The following is an 18,430-nucleotide window of genomic DNA, read 5'->3' on the forward strand; positions in this document are numbered from 1 at the left end:
AATTCAGTCATTCATCCATTCATTCAAAGAAGTGTACCTGAGGCTCTGTCAGGTGTAGCCTACTTGTTTTTTAACTTATCAGTCTCAAGGAATTCTTTATTAGTATTAATCCAACTTTCCTGGGGTATAAATATGATGCAGATGCCCATTTTGTCTTAGCCTCTCTTCAAAATGGGGAAGTCAAGACATCATGCCGCTTTAGTAAAGCTATTTCTTGTTGATCTTCATAAATCAGGAAATGGCAGTGAGAAAATATCTGCTCAGCTAAACCTACCCGTATCTGATTCAGATTTAAGTTAAAATGTTTAAAACTGGAACCATGACCAAGCTGGATGGGAAACCAGCTTTATCATTCACCATGAACAGCGAGAAGGACCTTAAGAGACAATAAGAAGTCTCCAAAGCTCACTGTTCGAGACCTGCAGCCACAGGTGATTTCTTGGCATCGCAAAGTCTCCATAACAACAATTAATTTCACAGCTGTTGCACAGGATGCCAATAATTATGGAGGGCACTGCCATTTATAGTTTTACTTGTATTTATTATGTTCAGTTACTTGGACATGTTTGCAGACAAACTTCTAAAAACAAACTATGAAACTTCTATGGAATGTTTTTTTACAACTAAATCTATAATTAATCTCAACTTTATCCTTTGTTATAATTTAGAAAGAACAATTAAGTTTAAACTGAAATACATTACATTAGTCAGCTCCAGCAACTCTGTTAAATGAATTCAGAACGAAAACTGCTTTGTAAATGCAGTATATATAGTTTCTTCCATGCCATTGTGCTGATTGCACAACTATTCTGTCTGATTGCATCACAAACAGTAACTCTGTGATTGTCTGGTTTTGGCTGAATAGTCTCATTTTGTGAAAGGGCTAAATCTTGCAGCAGATGCCTGTTGTAATTCTAGAAAGACAAAAACAACACAGAGAAAGCCACCAATGTGAATCACAGCTCAATACAACTTATTCTCTCACTCAAATTTGACCCGGAAAATGTTCAGATCATTTGAGGGTTTCCACATTTGATGGGTCAAAACTAGAAACCTTAATACTTTAGGGGATTTGAAGTGAGAGACTATCTTAAAAGGAGTGTTAAACTGTGAAGGGGAAATAAAAAGATGACGATAGCCCGAGCTTTGACAATCTCGCAGAGCAATATTCAGTCCATCGTCTCAAAATTGAAAGGCTCTGACCCAACTGGAAACCAACAAAGACCTGCCGGTCGACTTTAACTGAAAGACTAGGCAAGGAGAGCATTAGAGACAGACTAAAGGCCCTTGGTAACCATGGCAGAGCTGCATATCTCCACAGCTCTAGTGGGATAATAGGTTGACAAGACAATTATTGGTATGCACTCCACAAATTTCACATTTTGAAGGGGAAGAAGTAAGCTGGTGTTGAAAGAAAGCCAAAAAGAAGTCTTTTTGTCCCTTACATGGGTTGTGCTCCTCACATGGCATGTAGGGGACACAGCAAATAGGAAAGACATGTTCTGGTCAGAGGACACGGAAGAAGGTAAGAGTGGACAGAGCTACATGCAGGGAAAACAAGAAGACAGTAGAGGCTGTCAAAGACTTGAGACTGGGGGGAGGTTGACCTCCCAGCAGAATGACAACCCTAAACATCACTGCAGAGCTACAGTAAATCAAAGCAGAGTGTTTGTTAGAAAGGTCTAGTGAAAGTCCATGCCTGAATCACAGTTGCTATCCATCCAGCGAGGCTTGGCTGGAGCTACAGCAAGTAGAACTTTAGATCTCTAGGCGTGCAAAGCTGCTAGAGACATACTGTTAAAGACTTGCAATGAAAGTTGATTTTACAAAGTACTGACACAGAGGTGTGAAATACATTCTACATCACTGTGTGCTCTACTTGGTATTGGTTTGTAACAAAAAAAAAAAAATCCCATGGAAATACGTTACAGTTTGTTGTCGTAAGGTGACCCGTACAAAGTAATGCCTTTCGGTTTAAGGAATGCTCACACCACTTTCCAGCCTGATGAATCTGGTTGCATCAGGCTTGGAAGGGTGTGCTGTGTATCTAGATGATGTGATCATTTACTCAGATTCTTGGGAGTAACATGTTCGGCGAATAAGAGCCTTGTTTGAAAAACTGGTGTGGGCTAGTTTGCACCGGAATTTAAATATGAGAAAAGAGAAAACACAAATGAAGGCCACTGGCCATAACAGTGACATTTTTGTATTATTTCACAAAGTTTACACCTAGCCCGATCTTAAGCGTCACTATTTTGTCAGAGCCTTGTGAATGGGGGAAAGTGTTAAAACCTGAAAAAAAGTGAGATTTTAGCACACAGTTGTGCATGATTTGCTCTAACATTACAGCTGGGACAGTTTAATAAACATCTAAGCCTCAGATGTGCTGCGACTGTCACTCACAGACAGAAAATTAATAAAAACCTTCAACACTAGGAAATTCTGGGACGCCTAAAATAGCTCCGCCAACTTCATGGCTCCCCACCGTGTCTAAGAAAATGCTGCCTTCGGTCTGCTTGTAAGCTACAATTATCAAGCCCAAGTTATTGCTTATTTTCTGGTTGTGTCCTTCCTGCTCAGCCGTCAGTTCACCCACACACAGGCTCAGAGGTCCATTCCAGAGTAAAGCATCATGCTTTTGACAGTGTAAAGTAGAATTTAAGCAACACCTTTTGCAAAGAAATGACTTCTAAGTCTAAGGTAATACTGTCATGACTAGTGAATGACCACAGAAGTGCTCTTATGTACGCTGTTCTTGTCGCTGAGTAGGAAAGAGGGTTCATTAAGCCCAAATCTTCTTAGTCCACACAAAAAAATGTCCCCCTTTAGAACACCCACTTATCCAGCTGCATTCCTGATTGCTCCCACCACTCTTCAGGCCTCCTTCAGAGTGTGTTTGCTCCGTATTGTCCTCTCCAGGTGTTCTTCCAATCCTCCATTCTCCTCTTTAACTCCCACCGGACAAGCTAAACGCCTCCTTGTTGAAAAGCTGCAAGAGCCCTCGTCTTCCTATTTAGAAAGGCTTTTGTTGTCCACAGCTTGTCCTGAGAGAAGTTGGATACCCCACAGGGGCAAATCTAAGTCTGCGCATTCATTAACAGGCCCGAAAACCTTCAAACACCCTCAGGGGTGTGTTAGCAGTTCTGACAGGAGAACGTCTAAGCTGGACATCAAAAAGGAAGCAGGACTGTTTTGTATGTGTGCTGTTTAGGGAACAGCTCTTAACTTTTTACACAGACGTTTGGTTTACACACATATCAAAGCTAAAATTTTGGCCTCAAAATGTGCTTGAAACGGTGTCTAAATGTGCATCTTGTCCAGTGTGCGTCACAAAATGACGTGTTTTCACAGGCAGAGGCCAAAACATTATTTGCCATTGCTTCATCACTTCATGTGGTTTTGCTTAAAATTAGGAAAATGGTTTACTCGTTAGGGCAGGGCTGTCCAACTCAGCTTCTCAAAGGCGTGTGACCTGCAGGGTTTTAGGACCTACAGATCCTTGCTCTGACACAACTGATTCAAATCGCTGAATTACCTCATTAGCATCTCACCCTGCTTTGTGCTGGCCTGCTAACGAATCATTAATTTGATTCATGAAGCAGGGTAAGATGTAAAACGTGCAGGACACTGGCAGTGGAGAACTCACCATAAACACTTCTACGTTAGTGGGACAAACCAAACCTGCCTTTACAACCCCTTTACCAGTAACACAAAATGAAGGGATAAATAGATAAACGGGATCCGAAAGGAGGAAAAAAAGTGAGCCAGACCAATACTCTTGTACTTGTCCAGGTTCATCATTAATATACTTATAAGGAAAATGTACATGGTTTAGGTTGTCTGAGATGCAGACTGGGTGTCTTCCTTTGGAGGTTTTCTGGGCAGATCCCACCTGTAGGAGAACCAGTGCAGACTCTGGAGGCTGATGGGGACTACATATCATTTCTGGCCTGGGAACGCACTAGTGTTCACCAGAATGAGCTGGAGAGAGTTACCGTTGGAAGAGGAAAATATGGGTTTTCCTCATGGAGCTTATTCTCCATGGTGACCATCTCATATTAACAGAAGACAATGTATGGATGGGTGGATGGATGGATTGATTGATCGATGGATTATGCTGATGTTTTAGCCCCTGGAAGATTTCAATAAAGTAGTAACACTCATGATATTTCCATTTATTTCTGTTTTTCAACATCATAGGCAGTGCTGGTTTAGGACATGGGCCATGTGGCCAGTTGTCCAGGGTGGCATTGGGAAGGGAAGCGCACCATTTCAAATTATATCAAAACATCATCAGAAAATAACTCATTTATCTGTCTGTTGTGCTATGAACAGGTTTTTATTCTGCGTTTATGCATCTGCAGTCAATAGTAACTTGGTGCCCTTAGAAGGTTCCTCACAGTTGCTACTAGCAATAGGAAATGACGGTGTGTTTGCCGTCAGACACAAAGTGCCCATGTACTGTGTGCCCACTGACAGCAGTGGGTGGGGCACACTGTGTTTTGTCACATCTTCTTCTCCTTTAGCAAAAGTGGCTTTTAGCTACTCTCTTAGAAATAACATGAAATTAGGCGACTACAAAGTGGGATAATTTATTTGGGTGTTTGTCATCAACATCATAAAAGCAACCAAAAAAAAAGGGGGGGGGGTGTTTTTTGTGTGCATGGACCACTAATTACCTACAGATGCTAAATCTTAAAATCACAGTAAGCTGCTGTATGTCCCCAAATTTAATTCTTTTATCTTCAGTAATGTAAATGGTTTAGCAGAGAATTTGAGGGTCTAATACAGTGCTGTTTGATACAAGGGACAAAATACAGGGAAAGCACCTTAAGGCCAGTATAATGAATACATACAGCATGGTCAGTTACAATACTTGGCATCCACCAGATAAGTCAGACAGTGGCTGCCATGCATGCCCTTAGCTACCCTGTGGCCAGCCCACTTTTCTTTCTTTTTTTTTTCCTCAGCAAATGAGATTACCCTCGCTGCAGACCTCCCTCTAATGCAGACCAGCTGATTCTGAGTCACTCACTGTGCTCCTAGGCTCCCTGGTCACTGTGGTTTTAGCCTTTACAAATGTGACTCTGCAAGGATAACAATGAACACCCAGCGCATCTCTCTCGCTGCTACCCTCCCCATTACAAAGTCAGGGGTGCTACAGGGAAGCAAACACGCTGCTGATGCATTAAGAATCGCTAAAGAGAGCCGTGTTTGTGTGCGCACTCGTGTGGGCTTGCGAGTTTTCAGTAGTAGTTTCTATGTTTAGCTAATCAGCAGACAGTGCTGCATCAGAGCTTCGGATTTTTTGCTGTTTGTTTTTCTGCAGGCTCCTCATCCGTCTCTCCCCCTCGAGTTTTCTCCCCTTTGTTTCTCTCGTTTCTTTTTTCTTTTTTGTTTGTTTTATTACACCAGACCCCCTCCGTTTTCCTCCTGCACGTCAAGCCGCTTCACCTGACTGGTTTTCATTTTGCATTGTCCTTAATGTCAAATGACGCAAATTACAGTCAGCTGGGCTGAAGCCAAAAAAATGAGTTCAAAAACAAAACTGAACGTGTTAAACGCGTGGTACAGCCTGTTTTTCGTTGCATTCAGTTATAGTAGAACATTTCTGATGTTTGCGTTAAAAGACTGATCCCTTCAGTAGAGATCAGAGCTGTGCAGCTCAGCCACTCTCACTGAACATCTAACTGTTTTCTGTACTTTACTCTGTCCAGCAGCCTCTTTGAACTACACACAGACAAACACGCAGCGATTACACGCTTTTGCAGGATCATTTAGCTATCAGTACCATTGAGCAGTAATTCATCTGTAAGTGTGTTACTCTGGCTGTCTTCTTGTATCCTTCCCTGCCTCCTTCGGTCCTCTCCGTTCTCTCTCCTCGCTTGTTGTGCCCGGCTCTGCATCCTCAGGCCCAAACAGCTTCCTTGCTAATGGAAAAACGCATAGCTGCAGTGCATAGAAGTGCGTGTTGTTGGTAATGCTGTACGAACTGGTGCAACCTCTTGTTTATCTCCTTTATGTTTTTTTCTTCTGTGCGAGAAGCAGTAGCTCTAATCCAAGTTGAAAGTTGAATGCAGGATTTGAATTGTTGAATGTATAGGTCACTTTAGATTATAGATGATCTTTTATGACACTGTACTGTACTCTTTGTAGCCATGAACTAACAATTATTGGCAACCCTTGTAAATATGTGGCAAATACCTTAAAATACTTTATTGTGTTGCATAATCTAACTCTAAAAGATTTAGAAGGACATTTTACTTTAATATATTTGTTCAGGGTGAAAACAAATAAATGCACCAGAAGTGCTTTGCTATTTATGCTTCCCCCCCCTTTTTTTAGGTTGAACAGTGTTGTTTATAAATGTTAAATTATTTCTCTTGGGTATAGAAATATGTTACACAGAGTCCTATATATTGAAGCCTTAGGCCGTTAGGCAAGGAAAAGGAGAAAAATGTATTTTGCAACCACATTTAGTCAGGTGGACGGTAAGGGGGGTAAATAAAATCTCAAAAAGTAATCAGTTATTTTTGTGGATGCCAATTACAAGTCAAACTGTTTTTGGGAGTCATGCTTGGAACAAAAAAAAACATTTTTCTGTCCTGCCATCACAAAAGTAAATATTTGGAGTTTGCTAAACTCAACTGGGATTTAAACTAGTACTGTGTATTTTTGGTCAGAGCAACCGTAAGCTGATTAACTGTTTAACAGTGTTTACATGTAAAATGTAGATTTTCCCCAAAAAGCTGAATATTTATGTTTTGTTGCTGTTACCTAACACAGTAGCTGATGCTTTAAGGAACCTTGTAAGTGACTGATAGTACAAGGTTGAAAACTGATACAAATATGTCCCAATGTTTCCATTTATGACACTAAATGTGTTGTGCATGTGTTTTCTTATTACTATTCTTTTCTATAAAAATATCAAATAAAATGCAACTGGTCTGGGGCATTATATTTTATACCGAAAAGGTTAATGTAAATCATTTTTGAAGACATATCAAGTTTGTTGTTCTGAGTTATGTGTATCATTTTAAGAAGACAGAGACATTTACCCCAATAAACATTGATAACTGGGTTATTTCACTCATGTTGAAGTCAGATATACTGAAAGTGTGATAAGAATGTGAAATGGAAAATATGTGTTTACCTTGGGTATTTTCTAGCTATTGTAATACATTTCTGAGCCTGTGGTCTACTGTCACTGTTCATAAAATACCTCAAACGCTTTGGAGCAAAAATAATAACTTTAACGTCGTTCTTTTACAAACTCTCTCTATCACCTCTAACACACACATAAACAGGACCGTTACAAAGAGGACCTCGGTTGTAAACTCTGAGATTGTGATTTCTTGGTGAGGCTGAAAACATATTAGACTCAGAAATAGCATCTTCTTCTCTTCATCTCCCCCTCTCTGTCCATCAGCGACGTGCCAACTGTCAGATGTTGCTGTCATTCTCGGCAGTGCCTTCATCTGTCTCTCTAATGGGAATCCCCCTCTGCTTTCTCTTTAGACAGCTCTTATTTCAACAATCCCCCACGCTTTTCCGCTTCAGCGTCCCATTTCCCAGTCAATCTCTCTTCCTTTACAGACACAATTCACTGACTTTCGGTTTCACATGAATCTGTTTTACATGTATATTTCATGCTGATGTTTAATGAGTTTTAGTTGTTCCGCACTACCTTGTACAATGATCTGAATCCACTTTTTTTTTTTCCCTGATCATGCCAGATTTATAATGTTGATTTGACAAACTTCTGGTCTGTGAAGCTGCCAAATGATTTTCAGCTATTCTAACAAGCCTTTATCTCCACCCACCCCTCTCTGTTCCCCGTTCTGTTTTGCTCCTGGTTTGATAGTGATGTAAAAGTGTGCAGAAACCGAAGACTGGGCCGGTTCACAGAAGACCTCTATGTGCGAAGGTAAAAAGTCTTCCTGCATCCTTCTTTCTCTGCACCCCTTTCTGTCTCTGCTTCTGAACACCAACCATCACTGTGGGATAAAAGCACGGCAGCGGAATACAAAACATGGCTTCAAAAGTCCAGATGGAAAATAGGAGATTATTTTCTGTCTGTCAAACATATACATGCACACATACATACAGTGCCCCCCCACCACGGACATGTTATTCATACTGTGATTTACTCTTTATTTCCTTTGAGGAATTGTCCGTGGCAGAGACACAGGAGTGTATTTTTCAGCATGTGTGAGTTTGCGCTTGTGTGTGTGTGAGGTCCAAAAAATCCTATTTTCTTTTCCTTTATGAGAAAAATCTGAGCTGTCAAAGGTTTATGGGTTACAGCCACCAAAGAACAAGATTTTTGCAAGACGAAAGATGGAGGGTGCTATTGTACATTCATCCAGGAGCTGTTTTTTTTTTTTTCAGGATTTCATGCAGCATTTGCAATTTATCAGGTCTACCTCATCAAATATTCTAACATTATAAGGATACCCCTATTTCTAGTGTTTTATTTATTAAAACCTTACAATTTCAATGTATACCAGAACTGAGTTTTGCTGTTGTGGCTTTCTGAAATTATTGAGTGAATTATTTGAATATATTAGAGATACATTTGATTCAGCTGGGACACACCTTCAAGCTCCCAACCATGATAACAGATAGAAAGAATTTTTAAACAAACACAAATTAGGGAGATTTCTAATTTAATGTGGCTCTATGAAAAAAAACTAAAATTGTGTGTAAGGTTTAAATTTATAATAACCTTTTTTTCGTAAACCTTTCATAATTTGGCCACTTTAAGTTAATTCTGAGCAATGTGTATAATGACATGTGGTTTTAAAGCCTTAATTTTAGAAATACAGTTCAAAATTTGTAAAAAAAAAAAAACATAAAATAACAAACTGCTTATATTTCTGGAATGCGCAGTGCAAGAGAAGTAACATGAACTATTTCAGACTTTCTCAGTTTTATTTGAACTTCTTACTGACTAGAAAGCTGTTTATGAGGATTTATACATGGCTGAAATCACACATATGTTCGATTCTGCACTGCTTTCCAATGCAACCACTAATTCTGTGTTAGAAAGTTGTTACCAACACAGAATTATCTTTGAATTTGACTTTGTAAAGTACCTTGAGATGACATGTGTTGTGAATTGGCACTATATCAATTAAATTGAAAATGAAATTGAATTTAAGCTACAAACCCCAGAAGTATTCTTTAGGTAAATTTTAATGGTTAAAACCTTTAGATTATTGTCAGCTAGTCACAAATTAATCTATATATTGTATTGTGTCTTTGGGTTAACTGATTACTTCTTTGTACGTAAAATCCTGGTAAAATGTTACTCAGGCGAATAATTCTAAATTTATTTGTGATCTTACTGAAACATCGGTCAGCCTGTCGGTGATCTGTTTGATGTCGGGTTGCCAGTCCACCGCGTTACATGGTCATGTGTTAATTCACAAGTAGAGTGGGTAACTGAGATCCTGTCCCTCAGGATGTCGGGTAACATCTCAGTGCTTAAAGATGTCCTCTTGCATTTGATTCATCTGGGACACGTTGATGGCAGAGATACATTTCTTCCTCTGTTGTAGCATTATGTTGGTACTAGCATTGATCACTTGTGGTCTGTTGATAATATGATACGTTCCACAACATACAGCCAACAATTCGATGTAGTCTAGACAAAAAGATTGAAAATGATTATGAAACCATGCAATTCACCCCTCCATCAGGTTTACTTAATGGTGTGTGTTTTTTTTTTTTTTTACAGACTTAGACAGACAAGAATGTTAAGGCTGAGTGCACCATTATAAAACCTGCCAAGTTGCTGAAGAGTTTTAATAATGAGCAGCATAATGGGTTTTCATTTTATGAACAATAAAACATGAAATTGTCTGTCAGAGTTTACTTTTTCTTCATAACTTCATGAACATTACATGCTGCTGTAAACTAACACGGGCACCGCGGGTTCACTGCGATGAAGCTTTACAGCTGAGTATTTTATACAAAGTCTCCAAGACATTGAGGCAGTGCTGAAAGCCCTGATCTCAGCAACACTTGCTGTGAACAAGCTGAGCTGTTAGAAACGGGGAGATCTCCACATTTACAGCATGTTCCTGCCTCAAGTGGGTTATATGGTTAGTTGTGATAATTTATGGTCAGCCATCTTCATCTTGTTCTTGTTGTTTGTGCCATGTACTTTGCTCATGCTTGGCCTTCTTAGCAGAAGTAGTTATCTGCTTTTTTATAACAAAGAGTATATGAAGTAATAAATGTATTGTATGATACAAAGTTATAGCAAGAAATGGCATATAAGAAATAGGAAACCAAGCCAAATATAAGTATGCCAATATGGACTAAATAAACTAAAATTAAAAACCTTTGACTAACAGTGCAAACAGCACTAAGTCACTGTTTTAGCAGATGTTTTTTTTTTTTGTATAAATTAATTCTTGCCTGTGCATATCCATGTGTCATTGTGAATAGGTTAATCTTAACATCCCTAGTAAGCACATAAACCCAACATGGTGATCAGATCAGTTATGTGTCTTCCATTACATAATGATTAGATATGGATATTTATATACAGGACCTTTACAAGATATTCACAGATCCTTCAATTTTTTCTCAAACTGTGTTATATTGCAGCCTTGATTTAAAATGTATAACATTTATTTTTCCCTTCAAACTTTACTAACTACACTCCATTGTGACAATGTAGACATGCTTATAGAATTGTGCATATATCTATCTATATATATATATCTATATCTATATCTATATCTATATATATATATATACATATATATATAGATAGATAGATATAGATATAGATACATATATATATATATATATATATATATATATATATATATATATATATATATATATATATATATATATATATATATATAGATAGATAGATAGATAGATAGATAGATAGATAGATAGATAGATAGATAGATAGATAGATAGATAGATAGGAATAAAATACTAAAATATCACAAGTAAGAAAAGTATTCACAGTACTTGCCATGAAATTCTAAATTGAGCTTCATGGCAAAATCTGTGAAAAAATTTTAATCATTTCTGGATGAACTGCTTTAAAGTAGTGACTGTGACAGATATTTTAGCTAATTGTGTAATTTACAAGATAAAGCGGTAAAGTAATATCCCAAAGCCTCATGCTGGATTGTATCCTATAAGTCTCTGTTGGTTTTGTCATCACAGACCAAATGGGAAAAAAAATATGTTAGGCCATACGCCAATCATTTTTATTAATATTTTCATCATGATGAGCTTTATTATTTCCGCTAGTCTGTTCTCACTGGAAATTCTTTAATATTATATTCTATCAGCCTCTCCCCGTCTGTCACAACTGGGTCGGACTGACAAATTTCCAACACAAAGTCAACAGCGGGATATTCTGGGGATCTTGGTATGATTGTATCCGCCCTGTCTGCTATGATCAATGATCAAAGTGGGATAAAAGCTGACAGAACACTGTCATTATCATCAGCCTCATTGTTGATATTGTCTCTGTGACCTTCATCATTTACCGGCTTAATCATCATCATTATTATTTCATCCTGCACAAACGTACACACCATTCTGTCTCCGTCGGCCCCTTCGTTATTCCAATCTTCTCCCTGACAAACGCCGTCTCCCTTCCCGCAGGCACATGTAGCGTCCTGCCCTTGTCTATCAGCACTTAAACACTAAATGGTGTCTGACCGGGATTCAAGGCTTTTCTATTACCGTCCCTGCTGCTTGTGTAGGACCGGTTTCTCAGTGGTGTGTGTGTATGTGTGTGTGTGTGTGTGTGTGTGTGTGTGTATGTAATGAGGTGATTTTTATTCGTCCTTCTTGTCCTCTTGCCCTGTCAAGACCACAGATTCAATTTTTGGTTTGGGATAGAGGAAACGGCTGTGTGTAGTATAAGCGCAGGGCGAGATTTTTGTCAAATATCTCATCTCTAAACACAGAATCAGAGGTGAACGTGCCGATAAATGCTGTCCTAGAGAGAGAGAGAGCATGTTAAATGTACAAACCTTTGCACCAACCATTTAATCCAAGTGGAAAATAGAAAAAGTGGCGATGGAAAACAGGCGAAAGAGCTACATTTTGGTGTGAACAGAAGGATATGTGTAGTAACAAGATGGTTTTGAGAGGGTGGAGTGAGATTTCATCTTTGAGGATATTTATTGTGAGACAGAGGGAGACAGTTCTGCTCCAAGTGCATTGTCAAGCAAAGCAACCATGCGTGAAAAAAATTAAATAAAGCTTTTGCCTCACTTAGACATATTTAGAAATCAAAATAATGCTCTATATACATTAATAGCTGCAGACTTTCATGGGATATTATCACGTTATTATCATTTCACCAGTGATTGCGGCATATTAGATCGCTCACTGATGCAAAGTGTCAACACAACGCCATAGCAGCCTCTTTCACACCTCAGTTGATTTTAAGTGAAAAAGACACTCTAGTGAAGCCTCCAGTGATCCCCTCAGGTAATCAAAGCATGTCAAACAGAGGCAGCTCAGCACCATGTTGATGATTTGTGGAATAACTTTAAAAACCACACCGCTGCTCAAGTAAAGTACAAAAAAATGCTTCCTTACTTTCTCATGTGGTCAGTTTAGATTTAGCAGCTTACACGGGTAGAGTTTGAATGTTTCCTCCATGCAGCCAGCATATGTATGTCTCACCAAAATTTCATTATGGTTGCATAATGACAAACACTGGGAATTCTCTTGTAATGCTACCAATTAAACAACAATCTTCATCATTTTAAATCTACTGAGGCCAGTAACAGAAAAACGTGCCAACAGTGTAATATTGTTTTTGGGCCAATGACAACAATTTGGACAAAGGATTTACATGACCTGCCGCCAACCACCGGCATTCTCAAAAGTTGAATTTGCTTTCTATCTCGTCAGTGGAAGTAGTTTTTACACTGGAGATGAATTCAGAAATGTTAGATCTCTAAGGGCTTATGGCAAAGCAACTTGAGTGGGTCCAGGATCTGAGAATTTGTCGTATTTAAAGAGAAAACTGTCGTCATTTCAGAGGTACGTAAACAACACACCTTCACCTCACAGTGCTCCTCCTCTGCTCCAACATCTGCAAGAAAATTTGTTCAAAATTATTAAAATTCTGCCATCCACTGGGAATCGATGTCTGAATCATTTAGATGCTTATCGGTTTATTTATTTATTTTCAGAAAGGGTCTCCTTTACGTTGTTTGTTTGTTACCCTCAGGCCAGGCTAGTGCTAGCAGCCTGCTAACATCTCAGTGTAAAACAGCATAACAAGCTTTGACTAAAACCTAACATTTTGAGAATGCCGTGAACATTTGAATCGGTATATCACGTTGAAAGTGAGGTTTGGTCGTCCCTCGGGCTGCTATCTAGGGCCCCATTTCAGAAAGCTGGGTTAGTGGATATTCAGAGTAATTTGTGGGGTAAATTCCTGCATACCCTGGCTTTTCTGTTTCAGAAAGCTTAGAAGCCTTTACCCTGAGTCAAATTATGACAACAAATTACTCAGTGAAACAATGCTCTGTAGCAGAGTTGTTTGGGCTAACTCTGAGTTTTCCATCCTTTTAAGCTGAGATCTGTACGGGGACATGTTGGAAGAGGTGTGTCCCTTTCTGGAGGAGCCTGTATGCTGGTGTGCAAATACGCCATATAAATCTCTTTCTGGAGATGCTGATCAGACCACAATTAAATGTCTTATCATTTCTGGCACGTAATGAATGTACATCTCTCATAGCATTAATGCATTGACTTTTTCAGCAATTCTCTGCCGCTAACTTGCTTTTTCAGCAGCAGCAAAAAAATTTTCTTTTTGTTAGTTATGGTTTAATATTCTCCATCTACCTTCATTAAATATTTCTAATTCCACTCAAGGGAAGTGCACACTTCCACGCTTCTTACTTGCTGCCCTTGCCATGGTGAATCATGCTATCTGTGTTCCATTGATGAGGGCTTCTTTCCTGCTCGTGCTCGCACTTAGCTCAGGGTTGGTAGGACGCTGAGTTTAGTGACAGGTGATAATGGATATCTCCTGTTCTGAAACCGAAAACGCAAAGTATGACAGAGTGAGGTAGAACTACTCAGAGTAGAAGCTTACGACTCAGGATAGATCGACCATTCTTTCTGAAACGGGGCCCTGAAGGTCCATCCGGCATCTCTTTGTTAGTCCAGAGATCTGAGCTCTTTGGCTTTAATTCCACTTTAGATAACTGAAAAATCCCAACCCATCGTTCTTTTTCCCAACGCGATCGTGTCAACAAGTGTGACACAGCATGTTTGCACCATGTTTTTTACTTTTTAAAAACAAAAGAACAGAAAATAGAGACAGCATTGTGGATGAAACCGCTATAAACAAACACAGTGCAGTTGGGCCCCATCAGAACAGTCTTTTGAAAGCTCAAATATCAGTCATGCAATGCAAAACCCTGGCCCCTATGAAACAGCTGTGTGGTTGCAAGACTGACACTCCACATCACCCTGAGCTCACCATCCTCAAAGTGAAACATGGTGGTGGCAGCATCATGCTGTGGGGATGCTTCTCCTTAGTAGGGACAAGAAACATGATGAGAGCTGATAAGAAGAACCCTGAAGGTGTATACAGGGCTGGTCTTGTCAGATACTGCAAAAGGCTTTCAGTATCTGACTTGCAGTAAAGGGCTGGGGAGAGATTCACCTTTCATCAGAAGCTTGACTTTTTATATAACTATACATTGGCTGCTGCAGAGCTGACGCTGATGATGCACACTGAGGCAATACAAGTTGTGCTCAGACAGCAAAAGTGCAGTCATGTGTTATAAAGGCTCAGTCAAAATCCACTAGAGAATTAGTGTTGAGATTCGAAAGTTTTAATGTGATGGTGTAGTTGTGGGACCAAAGTGTGGAGAGGATCGTTGAAAGGCAATGTAGGATTCGTTGGAAGCCCTAAATCTGACTTGACAAATAATTATTTTTTGTTAAGTTTGTCCAACAAACATTTAATAACCAATTCACAAAATGAGTAAAGACATCAAGGTCAAGCAAATAAATGTACCAATTACAAAATGCAGACCTGAATATAGTGAGATTTGATTGGATTATAGCAATGCAGCCTCTAACCCGCCTCCCATTAAAAGAACTACCCAAACACTTATTTAACTCACCGTTCACTCCGATGCCAGGTGGCGCTATTAGTGGGCTTCCCTCTTTTCACAAAATTGAGTCATCGGGGTCGGAGTACAGCTTCATACAGAGTGATACCTACATGCTAGATATTCACTCCTGCAGGAGTAAATTGCTTTGCACACTGTCAGCCCAAATGTGCAGTATCACGCCATAAATCACGGCAGCTCCTGAGTGATCAATCACCAGGCTGTTATGGCTCACAGTATGTAATGGTGCGTAATGATACAATGGCTGCTGCAGAGCTGATGGTGAATGCTGACTATGCATACTGAGATAATCTAAGTTGTGCTCAGAGCAGGTTTGGCAGAGTTGAAGCACTATGCACTTAGGGGGAATCCTGTAAAGGCAGATCATATTTTGTATTATGTTGTAAGGTGATCTGATAAATAGATGTAGCTAAAAACGTGAACGTTGATGAAACATGGGTGAAAGTCAAAGGATTTTTGGGAACATAGCTGATATCACTGTAACTCTGTTTAAGTAATTTTCCTAAAGGTTTTAATAGTGGTCATTGGCCTTACCAAGGGTGTGTTCTTCTAACAGATACTAACATTTTACTAAATCTGTTCACTCTCATTTTGGAATGTGGGCAGGGTTGGTTTTGTGATTTGATGAAAGGGGGTGGGGGTGGGAGGGGTCACCTCTCTTAAGCAAAACTGAGATTAACTGATCAGTTTTGTAGTGTTTTTTCAAGTAGTTCCAAGCATGCATTGTGCAGAGAATACTATACGTTTTACCTTTCAGCTCTTTATAGAGTAACACAAATCTTACCAATATCAGTTGATTGATTATTCAGGCTATATGCTGCTTTAAAGGCTTGTCCGATATACTTGCAAACTTTAATTTTGACACAGCCTTACTTTTATAAGAGCGGCGAGAGGCACTCCTTCAGTTTACCCACATTGACTACTCGTGTATTGTGCAACCAGAAATATTAAAATAAATTTCAGTTGCAAGCCAAGGATGTGTGTAGGAGGGTATTTTTAGCCAGCTGATTGCTGTTGCTGAGCAATAAGTGGGGGAGGGGGGAGCCCTTGCCTAAAACTCACTTACTCGCGCCACATTATGAAAGGCCATTTATTTAGGTTTTAACATACTGGTCTTTTCACATATTCAGCAGATTGATACTCTGGTAGGAATCCCCAAAGTGTATTTTAACATTTTAACATACTTTTTATTTAAGCAAAAATAATAAAAAAATAAAATGAAAACAAAAAAAGGGCCTTGAAGGAATCCTGAAACATTCCTGACACAATTCGTGTTGCTCATTTGTCACAGGCAACGCTGCACTGACAAGACTAGAAAGAGGAGAAGACAGAGTGAAAGACAGACAGAAGCTGATGCTGAGCCAGCTGACAGCTAAAAGAAGATCAAAATCAGCTGAAAAACTTCTCCCTGCTTGCTTCCACTCAGGCCCACATGTGCACAGACACCTCTGAGATGTGACATACAAGCGTTTCTGGTAATGTGACACACACATAAAAAAACTTAAAAGGCCAAAACAAATCACAATATGAGGCAGGGACACTTCTATGCAGAAGAATCTCCTAGAATGACAGCCTAATTTGAGTGAAGGATAAGCATAAATGAAGACAGAAGTACTCCTCATCCACTGAGCTGTGCAAACAAGGAAAACAAATGAACAAATCGTATTGACAACATGACAAACAGATAAACAACAGCTTTGGCTCAGATTTAACAAGCTTCACACAAACAGTTTAGTCAGATTTTAAGAGCAAACATGTTTCACTGTATCAGTACAGAAATAATAAGGTATTTATCTGCAACTGAAAAAGTTTTTTTTTTTTTTTCCCGTGCATCTGAATCGAGTTCTCAAAATGTTATAGGATAGCAAACACTGTTTCTGACAGATGTCTCCTGGAATTATCCCAAATGCTGAAAGCTTGGTTTAAATCTGCTGCCTCATCACATTTTTTCCAAATAAAACCTTATTGTACGGAAGCTCACAAATCGGCAACAATACGCCTTTTCAGAGGGAGCTAAAAAAAATTATACTGGAAGAATCTGCTCTGGTAGTGAAGGCAGTTCAATCCCAACAAAGGAAAAACTTTTTCTTTTTTTTTAATCAACCACGACATCATGTGATAGCTGGAAAAATGCATACCAGTGCATCTCAGTAAATTAGAGTATGATTTAAAACCTTATTTATTTCAGTGAATCAATTGAAAAAGTAAAACATATAATTACAATATTAAAGAGACAAATAAAAAGAACAGAAATGTGGCCTTCTATAAAAGCATGTTCATATATTGTGCATTATATGCGCTTGATACTTGGGGCGTGAATTGTTGCATCAATGTAGGGCAGTATGGAGAATGTCAGCCTGTGGATCTGAGGTGTTAGGGAAGCCATGGTTGCTTCAGTTCCAGCCTTCAGCTCCTTTGTATTGTTGGCTTGGTTGTCTCTCATCTTCCTCTTCACAAAATGCCGTAGATTTTTCATGGTCCATTTTAGTCTTGACGCGATAAAACCAGAGGTGGGTAGAGTAGCCAGAAATTTGACTCAAGTAAGAGTAGTGGTACTTCTTCATAATATCTACTCAAGTAAAAGTAAGAAGTACAGTGCAGTTAAACAACTCACCTAAGTACATCTTGTTCAAAAAGTTACTCAAGGAAATGTAACTGAGTAAATGTAACTCGTTAGTACCCACCTCTGGATAAAACAGTGTAGACCAACACCAGCACAAGACATAGCTCTGCAAATCATTTACTAAGAAGTTCACTGTTTAAACTTCACACAGGACCTCAAACTGCTCAGAGTCTGACGCTCTCCCCTTCCTCCAGTCTTTTGGACCTTGTTTTTCTAAATTAAATGCATAAATTACTTCCATATAAAAGAGGCCTTCACTGTGCAATAGCTTAGTCAAGTAAGACATGCCTGATGTTCTCTCTGGAGTAACTTATCAAGAGCAATGCAACACATGCAGCTCATGTCCTTGATAAGTCTGGACCCCCCCAAATTCCTATATGGGTTTGAGTTAAAATCTTCTCAAGACTTTATTTCTGGTTAAATCCATCTATGCCTGTCTGATTTCTTTCTTCCACTCAACTTTCCACAAACATGCCTGGATACATAAGTGGTGGTCTGGTGGTCAGTTGTTCAAGCCAGCAGTCTTCTCCATGATTGTGTAGGCCATAATAAGATATTTGTATATAAAAAAAAATCTATTTTGATTGATTATTTGTAATTTTGTCATTTTTAGATATAATGATTATTTTTACCATGAGCCATAATC

The 18,430-nt window shown here is 39.1% G+C and overlaps 1 protein-coding gene across 3 annotated transcripts in view; it reads left to right on the forward strand.

The window, feature by feature from the left end:
* elfn1b (extracellular leucine-rich repeat and fibronectin type III domain containing 1b) overlaps positions 1–18,430 on the forward strand; it is a 170,659-nt gene that overhangs the window by 102,286 nt on the left and 49,943 nt on the right. Inside the window, exon 3 of one of the 3 annotated variants that reach the window (XM_036137420.1) lies at positions 7,865–7,927. The exons of the other annotated variants lie outside the window; for them this stretch is intronic. The gene's annotated coding sequence lies outside the window, so the exon portion shown is untranslated. The remainder of the gene's footprint in view (positions 1–7,864; positions 7,928–18,430) is intronic. 3 annotated transcript variants of the gene reach the window in all.

Source organism: Fundulus heteroclitus, chromosome 5 (genome assembly GCF_011125445.2).
Source record: "Fundulus heteroclitus isolate FHET01 chromosome 5, MU-UCD_Fhet_4.1, whole genome shotgun sequence".
NCBI classification, from domain to species: domain Eukaryota; kingdom Metazoa; phylum Chordata; class Actinopteri; order Cyprinodontiformes; family Fundulidae; genus Fundulus; species Fundulus heteroclitus.